The sequence below is a fragment of the Trichechus manatus genome, unplaced genomic scaffold, assembly GCF_000243295.1.
Source record: "Trichechus manatus latirostris isolate Lorelei unplaced genomic scaffold, TriManLat1.0 scaffold00303, whole genome shotgun sequence".
Classification (NCBI taxonomy): domain Eukaryota; kingdom Metazoa; phylum Chordata; class Mammalia; order Sirenia; family Trichechidae; genus Trichechus; species Trichechus manatus.
This window is the reverse complement of record NW_004444239.1, coordinates 194,125-205,063: the sequence shown is the minus strand read 5'-3', so window position 1 is coordinate 205,063 and position 10,939 is coordinate 194,125. Positions and strand designations below refer to the sequence as shown.

The following is a 10,939-nucleotide window of genomic DNA, read 5'->3' as shown; positions in this document are numbered from 1 at the left end:
GTTGCCATGAGTCAGAGCTGACTGAATGGCTGTTGGTTTTTAATAGATGAAGATGTCGAGATTCATGGAGTTCATGTAACTTAGCCAAGGTCATTATCTCTGTCGATTTCTAGGACCAAGATTTAAGGCCATGCTGGTTTGACTTAAACATTTAATTTTTCTGCTGGACCATGCAGAGTGATATAGGAATCTACAGTTCTCTGAATCTATAGCTAGCACAGTTGCTTTTATCCCCCCTGTAGTGATAACTTTATAGAACTGTTTCAGTTCTTGTCCCCTGCCTTTATGGAAGGTGGATATGCCTTTTTGAATGTTGGGCAAACACTGTTGAATCATTTTATATATATAGGTAACACCATTTATGCCTCTCAAGTGAGCTATTATTTAAAGCATTGCCCATTATGATACGCAATATCTTTATATAAGGGTTTGACCAAATGACTCCTTCTTGAGTTTAATTATAGGAAAAATAATTTACTGTAAAGATTAATGCAGATATTCTACAAACAGTAGGTGAAAGCTATGCAGCCCAACCTGCTACAATTTTTGCCTTAACTATTAGAAAACAAACAAATAAACAAGTATCTCCCAGGTGTTTGTAATCTAACCGATTAGGTGCCTATGCTCTACTTTCGCGTCCTTCAACATTTTATTAACCATCTTTACCTCCCATGGTCTTATTTCTCATAAGCTGATTGGTGCCAGCAGGTGGTGGCCCAATGGAAACAAACAAGGATGAGTGGATTACTGTGGCTTTTCAGTAGACAACCCTGTGCTGGGAAGTAACCATTTCTGCACTGTGGAGACAGATCTAACCATATTTAGGAAGTCAGAAAAAAGTCACTCATCAGAGTTAGCTACGAAGATGTTAGGTGGACAGGTGAATGGTCAACCAGAGGATGCACATGAGAAGCCAAAAGGAAAAAAAAGAAAAAAAAAAAAATGTGGAAGGTAGAGAAGGATCCTGGAGTTGACTTGGTCAGTAGCTGGATTCTGGAGCCAAGAGGCCAATTTTAGTACAGGTTTTCAAATAGAAAGATCGATTAAAATTTACTTCTCTTTTCCTGTGTTTAGTAATGCTGTTGGAGCACTTATACTTTCAATTTTTTAGCTGATCTTTATATCTGTGGCAGCCCTGGTGGCGCAGTGGTTGAGAGCTTGGCTGTTAACCAAAAGGACAGCAGTTCGAATCCACCAGCTGCTCCTTAGAAATCCTATGGGGTAGTTCTACTCTGTCCTACAGGGTCACTATGAGCCGGAATCGACTTGACGGCAACAGGTTTGGATTTTTCATATCTGTGAGCAAACCAAACTGTTTTTGTTGCTTAGATTATTTTTTTTTAAATAAGAACAGTCAGATCCTTCATAGCATCTATTTGCATCTGTGCTACGTGTGAAAGGCATGTATGCCTTGTTTTTGTCCCAAAGCAACTGATCCCAGAATCTCACAATACATGAATAATTCATTTGTTAATTATATACGTGCCTTTTGTCTGTCAAAAACCAAACTAGTCCTGGTATGGGAAACACAGAAGCAAAAACATATTTTAGAAGGCAAGAGACAGAACCTATGGGCTAATTAACTGTACCAAGAACTATGTGAGAAGCATCAAATGAGTGAAAAGAAGTAAGTGTTAGGTTCTTATCACTGGTACACGATCATGATTAAAAAAAAAAAATAATAATAAACTTGGTCAGTAGCTGGATTCTGGAGCCAAGAGACCAGTTTAGTACAGGTTTGTAAATAGAAAGTTTACCGTGACTTTGTTCTGTTCGATGTTTTGATAGGGAAGTGGGATTTGGAAAGGAGGAAAGTGAATTATATTAGTATTTCCCTCAGACAGTTTTTTCTCACAAATTGTGGCAACATTTTTTTTTTCTGGGAAAGCATTTTATTAGATTTTCAAATTCCCTTTTGTATTTCTTAACTTTACCTAAACATTAAAGAACAGAAAAGGTTATTTTTTGTTTGCTTGCTTGCTTGTTTTTTCAGTCCTGTTTCCTCTAATTTGCTCATGTTGAGTTTGGTTCTACTGAAACTAGACTTTGGAAAAAGAGGTGCATGGGGGAAAAGACAGGATTCTTCTAGCTTCTAGGGCCCCTCTGACAGACTCCAGCTGCTGTGACTGATGAGTAACTGAATCTCTGAGCCCTTGGGTGTCCCGCGTTCCATGAGGCACTGGGGACAATGAGGAGCACAAAGATGGGTCTTGTGCTGGGAGCTTAAGTCAGCTAGGATTAGACATTAATCAAATACTCGCATAAACAAATGCATGTTTGTGAAAGAAAGCATATATCTGCTTTGAGAGCGTGTAATCTTGGGATCTGACCTCGAGAGAAGGCTCCGGGAAGGCCTTCTGGGGAACAGACACTTGAGCTGCAGCTGGTTCCCTAAACATCTAAAAGCCAAGGCTTTTGTTGAACATGTACCGGAGACGTGGATTGCACGCGGAGGCCCTGCAGTGAGGACACTGGTTGGCAGGAGGCTCCTGGGTGCTCTCACAGCTCTGGGGGATGCAACTGTGATTGTGCAGTACCTGCACCCCAGCCCTCCCCACTGCCAACCTCACAGCGTCCTGGTTCATACCCAGGCTGCATCTCTCACCTCTGACCCCAGGTAGGTTAGTGCTCATAAATGCTCCACCTGACTGTGGGGGAGTAAGCACACGGGGAGGCAGATGGGACCAACGACAAATGATAGTCCGTGATAGTTCTTTCCCTTCCTCCTCTGGACAGGCTGTGAGAAAGCGCAGGGAAGCCACGTAAGGACTGAGCACTGGGCTCCTGTGAAGCTGTGGCTGGCACGAGACTCACTCCTTTATAACCGCCTCCTCTTCCCTGTCACTGTCCTTTCCCTTGCTCCTACTTCCTGGGGGTTGCATCCCCCCAAAAGCTTTTCCCTCCACCTTTGTTTTCTAGGAAATGCTGGCTAAGATATGAGGGCCAGGGACTGAACTCACAACTGCCTCTGGTCTACTGGTTTTTTATCTCAAGGGACAAATTCAAAGGTTAAAGAAAAAAAAATAAAAAACTAGTCAGAAATAATGGCTTCTACGAAAATTAGCCGTGGGGCTCAAGAGCCAAAGGGCCAGAGTGTGCAAGGCTGTTCCAGCAGGAGCAACGATACTCCAGTTATGCTCGGCACACACCGGGCAGCATCCAGGGTGTGGGGAGCATGATTTTAGGGGAGCATCTACCGAGCATGATCAGAAGAGGGTACAAAACTGCAAAGACCTTTGGAAATGGTCTCACGATGAACATTAAAGAAACTGAGGCATGATACACTAAGATAAACACAGAAAGCATGGGGGGGCAGTGAAAGGGAACATTAAAAGAAACTCAGGTAGTTACTGAAGAAAGATGCAACTTCTTTTTTGCAAAGCTTTAAACTACAGAGCTAGAACAAATTGGAAGAAGTTATTTTCAGGAAGAATTAGCTTAGGAGTGATGCTGTGCAATCCACCTTCTATCTGTCCATTTGTCGTTCTGTAGCGGCTTGTGTATCCTATGATGCTGGAAGTTATGACACCGGCATTTCAAATACCACCAAGGTCACCCATGGTGGACAGGTTTCAGCAGAGCTTCTAGACTAACACAGACTAGGAAGAAAGACCTGGTTGTTTACTTCTGAAAATTAGTCAGTGAACACCCTATGGATCGCAGACTATAGTCTGCAACTTTGGCTCGTTTACTATGGACTCGCCATCAGAAGGGACCGATCACCGGAGAAGGACATCATGTTTGGTGAAATAGAGGGCCGGCAAAGGTGAGGGACCCCTCAGTGAGATGGAGTGACACAATGCCTGCTGCAACAATGGAGTTAAACATAGCGACAATTATGACGAAGGCGCAGGACTGGGTAACATTTTGTTCTGTTCTGTGTGGGGTCACCAGGAGTTGAAGTCCGCTTAACAGCAAACGACAATGATAACACTTTGCAACAAAGGGAGAGACTACTGAATGGGGTAGTAACACCACCATCTCTGCAAGTTTTCAAGCCTTTGCAGGGAAGTTAGAGAAGAGAGAGAGTTCCTACACAGGGTGAGAACTAGGTTGTATGATTGCCAAGGTCATTTACAATGTGAAAAGTCTGTGACTCTGGGTTTCAAACAAGGTTAGTACATACATCATTTAGAGAAAATCTGTACTGTAAGCCTCGTAAGGGCATCAGTTTCAACTTCTTACTGGTCAGTGGCCTTCATACAATGAAGAAGAAATTTAAACACCACAGCTCGTCAGCCTTAGATAATTCTGAGCAGCTGTTACAGGTGTTTGGCTCCACTAGACCAAGTGAGAGAGAAGGATAGTGCGATGCAATCCATCACAGTCACAGGAAATCAACTTAACACACAAGGTTGGTCGACAGTACATTTCCTGGTGCATTCATCTCAGGCAGTTCACGTATTCGTTCACTCACTCATTCATTCAACAAACTCGAGTATTGCCCATGTGATGGACACCATGCAGATACAAGTTGAATGATGCACTCCCTAGGAATCCACAGCCAAAAGGAAGGAAACAGCAAAGTAAAAACGCATTGCCACTGATCACGATAAAGAAGGTAGTGGGATTGGGCAGGGTACCATTCCCCCATTTAGGGCTAGAGGGCTCAGAGAACCCTTCTCAAGGAAGGGATGCTTTACTTCTCTTGAGGAAGCGTATGACTATCCTTGTTCAAGAAGATACACAGACTTGTCTGTTGTTGTACTGACAGTGCTCAGGCAGGCCTGGTTTCTCTAGTGAATTTGCCACTTACTTGCTATTTAAACATCTGCAAAAACAAATTCATTTATTCAAGAACATGTTTGAGTGCCTATTTCTTTGAAATCATTGTGAAAGATACTGAAAATGCAAGTATGAAAAGAAAGATACAGACCCTATCTTCATGGAAATGATCATTTTATGGGGGAGGTCATCATTAATCACATATTTATTTACTTAAATATGCATACAGCATGACTTTATGAGTGAGACAAATGGAGGTCCTGACTTGGCCATGGGAGCCAGGGCATGATAAGGGGGCTTACCTCAGAGGATTGATGTGCAGGCAGAGTGAAATGATGCGTGCAAAGTGCCCAGCCCCTGTCTAGTTACAACAGACAGTGGAAACATAATGATGGTGCTTATACCCTTCCCATTAAGGCTTCTGCAGTGAAAACAAAAAATCATCCACGTCCATCAACAGGACTGTTTTGTTCTGATTTTTGAGCTTTAATTTCTTTGCACGTGTACCAGACTAATTTATTTCTGTAGCCCATATCCAGATGTAATCCCTTTAAAAACAAAAACTAACCTATGGTAAGAGAGCTCCTGCTCAATGGCTGGGTACCTGCCACTTGCAAAGTGACCTTTAATCATTTGTTAAATGTCAGCTGCTTCTGTGGGAATAAACAAACCAGTGAGAGCTGAGCGTTCTGTATTTGAGTCCGAATGGAATCCCTGCCTTCTTCTGGATGCTTCAACCTGCCCCTAATCTCACATGTCAGGAGTAGAGCCATGGATAGACAAGGTAGCCAAAGCGGGGTGAACAGAGAAGTGTAGGTGGGGGTAACTTTACACCTGAGGGCATATCTGCTCCCCTTTTTTTTTCCTTTTGGCCTCCTAAGACTGAGTAAATTAAATAGCAGAGAAGAGCAAAACTGAGGGGCAATAAATGGATATTTCAATATGTCTATTCATTTTTCTATTCAATCAGAGAATGGACACAGGCTTTGGATTCAGATTGACTTGGATTGAAACTCTAGCTCTGCAATTAAATAGATTCATGGCTTCATGAAATTTACTTACATTTCCTAAGCCTCAGATCCCAAAATGAAGATAATGTGTCTTTCCCCAAATAGAGATTGAAAACACAACATATGTAAAGGACATAATACATGGCAGTTACTCAATAAATGTATCTTTCTTTCCCTACTGCCAAAAGTTGACTTCCTTTCTCTGTACTCTATTACACATTGGACATTAAACTTCTCTGAAATGACACAGGTAAACAACAAATGTTCTTCTATAAAATATGTAAACATGCATTTCCATATAAGAAAGATAAGAAATATGAGGTGCTGAGTTTTATACATGGGTAAAATTTTATACACTATGATCATGGAGATTTGGTCTAGCCAAGAATATCCGTTCTTCTCCAATACGCTTGAAATATTTATAAAAATCAATCCTGTATGAGGTCACAAAAGAGACCTCAGTAAATTTCAATAGATATACACACACATATATATACACATAAGTGTGTGTGTATAAATATATATATATATGTATATATATATATATATATATACACTCATTGCTGTCTAGTCAATTCTGACTCATAGCAACTCTATAAGACAGAGGAGAACTGCCCTGTAGGGTTTCCAAGGAGCGGCTGGCGGATTCGAACTGTTGACATTTTGGTTAGCAGCTAAGCCCTTAACCACTGCACCACACAACCAGAACTCCATATATATATATATATATATATATATATATATATATATATATGCATATTTTCTTTGGCCTCAATATAATACAATAAAATGCATAATAAAATAATAAATAAAAAATTAAACTTCTGAAAACTCAATAACCTACAAAATAAACCATGGACAAAAAGGGCAATAATAAGAGAAATTACAATACATTTATAACTGAACAATAAGTAAAACACTTCATATCAAAGCTGAAGTATTATTTAGAGGGAAATTGGTAGCTTTGCTACAGTTAGAAAATGTGAAAGTGCAAGCATAAGCGAGCTAAGTCAAACTAAGAGTTCAGTTCTTACAATGTGGTATCGGTCATATCCTGCAGGACCTTATTATTTGTAAGATGATAAAAGCATATTCACATAAAACAATTAAAAACCTGTTGCCATCAAGTCAATTCCAACTCATAACGACCCTATAGGACAGAGTAGAACTGCCCCATAGAGTTTCCAAGGAGCGCCTGGTGGATTTGAACTGCCAGCCTTTTGGTTAGCAGCCATAGCTCTTAACGACTATGCCACCAGGGTTTCCATGAAACAATCAGTGAGTGATAAAATATATATTGATTATAACTCATTCAGTTATGATCCATTGAGTGTCCACCATGGTAGGAGCTGTGCTAGTGAGGCCTTAGTTTAGTTTAGCCTTAACCTTCCTAATAGCCGTGCAATTTTTATAACTAAGGACATAGCAGCTCAGAGACTTTAAATAACTGCTGGAAAATGGTGGGGTTTGCTTTGAAGCTCAGGTTTTGTGCCATGTGTGTTCTTTCCATTCTATCGTACCACACTGCCACCCACTAGCCTGAAGTATCCAAGTGCATGGGGCTGTCAGTACAGTGATACAAGCAATTAGAGCAGAATCAATCATTACCTCGGTTACTAGGCAAAGTTTCATGGTGTAGGGAGGCTGTGATGGGCCTCAAAAAACTGCTAGAAGCTGGAAAGTTAGGATAAAAGATTAAAAGCAAATGATATAGCTGTGCTTACAAATTTCAAGACCTCGGTTTCCCTGGCCTCAAGACTAACACTAATGTTTGTTTCAGGATTCTGATGGGAACATCAATCACGTAACACGAATGCGGATTGTAAGCTCCAGGGAAGGCTGGAGCTGTCCAAACCCGAGGAACTGTTATTATTACTCTAGAGAGAATGTTTACCAAGTGATTTTGACTCCTTGAGGGAAAGGTGACGTGGAAATGCACAAGGTCACTGTGATCCTTGGCGTAAGAATGTGAACTGGAGCTGGGATGCCTGAAGCCTAAATGAAGGTGTGTGTACAGAAGGTATCAACGCAAAGGGGACAACTTTGGGGCTGGTCTGCAGGAAAGGAGTATATTTGAAAACTTTGCATTTCAAAATACATACTTAATTTTATTTCAAGAAAATGCCAGAATCTGAGGAGCATTAAGGACACTTTAAAAGGGCAGAGGTTAGGGGTGGGGAAGTAACAGTCATCCCTGTGTTAAATATTTTAGTTTGCTTTAAGAAAAACAGAGAATAGAATTCTAGAAACACAGAATAGAATTCTAGATATAGGAATCAAACCAAGAAGAACCTTAAGAATCAATCAAACAACAAAGCATGTGACCTAGGATTTCTGGGAAAGAATAATAGCAGCCAAATATTGTAATTGCCTTGTTTTTACAGTTTGTAATGCCTTTTCACATAGATATCTAATTCCTCCAAATAACCTTCCTTCTAGTAGGTTTCACTTCCCCCATTTTATAGATGAAGTAGGAGCCTGTGTGAAGAAGCCTGATGTCTTCCTGGTGTTATGCAAAGTTGCTCCCTCCTTGTTATTTAAATTGCACTGCTGGGGAAACTAGGTTAAAGAATTTAAGCAATTTTAAAAGATCATGGAGTTGGGAACGGCTCTAAAGAGACACTCAGTTCTGTTGTTCAGATTTTTAGAACAACCCAGTTATGCTTCTCCAGGTATATTCACTCTCTCACTCTTCAAGAAGATGATTCCACACCATCTTCTCTCTCCTCATATCTCATATTTTTAGAAACCGAAACAGACTAGAACTATCTTATTTGCCCATCCCCAAAACCAGTTAGTCAAGGCAGCGCCCACCCTCATAAGTAGGAACAACCTATCCATTTTTATGGTTTATGTTAACCCTCTGCCCACTCTCCCTTCTGCAACTGTCCCTTTCATAATCAGTTGTCTCTTTCTACTGGATCATTTTCATGGGCATACAAATATGCCTTAATAGTGCCCATCTTACAAAACAAATATCAAACAAAAAGCAAGCAAACAATAAAAACGACCTAGATTTCACTTCCCCTTGTTGCTAGTACTTCGTTTGTCTGCTTCCTTCGTTTCTTCCTTGATAATACATCCTTGTCACTTTCCTCCTCCATCACTATCTTTCTTTCTTACTTTGCTCATGGCTCTGCCACTCCTGTTGGAGGTCCCTGGTGCTCTGCTGTGTGTCCCATTCTTTTCTTCACACAGAGAAAGACCTTTTCCTAGGTAGTCTCATTCAAACCCATGGTTGCAACTATGATGAGATGCACAATGACTCCCAAATCTGTATATCTGTCCGGCAAGCAAATCTACTTGCAGGTTCAATTCTACTCACATCTCCCTTAGATGTTTAATAGGTAGCTCAGATTTCATAGTGATGAACAAAACTTTCATCCTCTGCCCAACATTTTTACATCTCACTAATAGTTCCAACATATACAGCTCCCCCAGTATGGTCAGATTTGGGAGTCATCCTATACCATTTTTCCCTCATACCCTAGAGATAATCCATTGGTCTGTCCCATTGACTCTATCCAAATCTAATCAATATTTAATTTCTTCACTGTTAAACAATTCTTGTCCAAGCCATGACCTTTTTTTTCTTTTTCCTCTTGAGCTGAAACAAGGATTTCCTAACTGGTCTCACTTCTTCCACTCTTCTGGGCCTGAAGTCCATTTTCTAAAAGTTGGTGTAATTATCCCAACAGGCAAAGCAGATCACATCACTCCACCATGTAAAACGTAGCATTGGTAGCCACTTCTAACCCAAATGGAGTTCCAACTCCTAACTCCAGATCCTACAAGATGCCTACATGATTTGGCAGCTACCTTGCTCTTTGACCTTATAACCATCACCCACTCTTCCAGGCTTACTATCTCCAGCCACTCAGCTATGTCAATATTTTACCTGCCCCTAAGCACACCCACCTAGTTCCCATGTCAGATTCTCTGCACTTCAAGTTTCACTAAGGGGACTCTGCTTCCCCAGATTCCTCCCACTGCTGACTGTTCTGAACAGTCAAGTCTCAGCTCAAATAAAACCTTTGCACAGATTCTAGCTCTTCCATCCCTGTTGAAATATTACCACTCCCTATTCTAAGTCATTTTCTATCATATTGACCAGCAGGTTTGCTTTTTGTATGACACATATTGTTATCTAAAATTACTTTATCTATGGATGGCTTGTTTATTTTCTTTCTTCCCTATAGAATGTGAATTTCTGAAGATGCAGATTGTTTTGATTGCTGTTATAACGATGACTTGTACTTAGTAAATGTTGATAGAATATTTGTATTTACTGAGGGACTGACAGCTTAAAATCTGATTCAAAGGAGGGAAAAGATTTAATAGATGCAGTTTTTATTACATATTTGGGAAGAGATGATGTAAACCCATGGAAAGGAAAACAGTAAGCAGTACAAAAGTATGTAATTAAGTGCTAAAGTACCTGATATGTATGGTAAGTTCTGTACGGAATATGCTGATTTGATGGAGATGAACATGGAGTGAAGTGTAGGGTCCTATGATTTCTAGAGAATCATAGCAATTATCTGTCTCCCTTTCTATCATTGTATGGGGGCATTATATTCTGCAATATCCCCAAGGCAAATTCATTACATATTGGTCTGTATAATTGAAAAGTATGAACATTGCAGGAAGACAAATCTGGCTTTGAACCCTAACTCAGCAGTGTACCAGATCTAGCAATTTTCCTTATCTCTCATTTTTCTTATAAGATTGGTGTTAGGATTAAATGAGTTGGTGTACAGAATGCACAGCCCTTGCCACATGGTTAGTCTCAATAAACTGTGGCTATTAACAACTGGAATTTTGTGGTTGTATATTAAAATATATACAGAATCCACATGAAGTTGAATAATAAATCGATAAATTGAAAAAGATTTATGTATATATAAAATAAATGAGCTGTATTCAGAATGACTGAAAACCAGTTTTATGAGAAGAAATAAAGCAAATAAACACTAACCCAAGAAATAAGATGATCTGGGTCCTAATTCCAATGCTGATTTATGTGTATAATTATGGAAAAATTTCCCATAGCCAAAATATAAGGAATAATACGTTTAAATTGTAATATCCAGACAAACAAGGGAGGTCTTACACAGTGTATCCAGCTACAGCTGGGAAGATCCTGTCCCAGTCCAGCTGTCAACTACCTCTGGGAGATCCTGCCCCAACAACACAGGTGACCT

At 40.2% G+C, this 10,939-nt stretch overlaps 1 protein-coding gene across 1 annotated transcript in view; it reads right to left on the bottom strand.

Annotated features, from left to right (window-relative positions):
- The window catches only part of CNTNAP5 (contactin associated protein family member 5), a gene marked incomplete at its 5' end in the record, with an annotated part of 853,982 nt that overhangs the window by 684,414 nt on the left and 158,629 nt on the right, over nt 1-10,939 (bottom strand). The window lies entirely within an intron of this gene.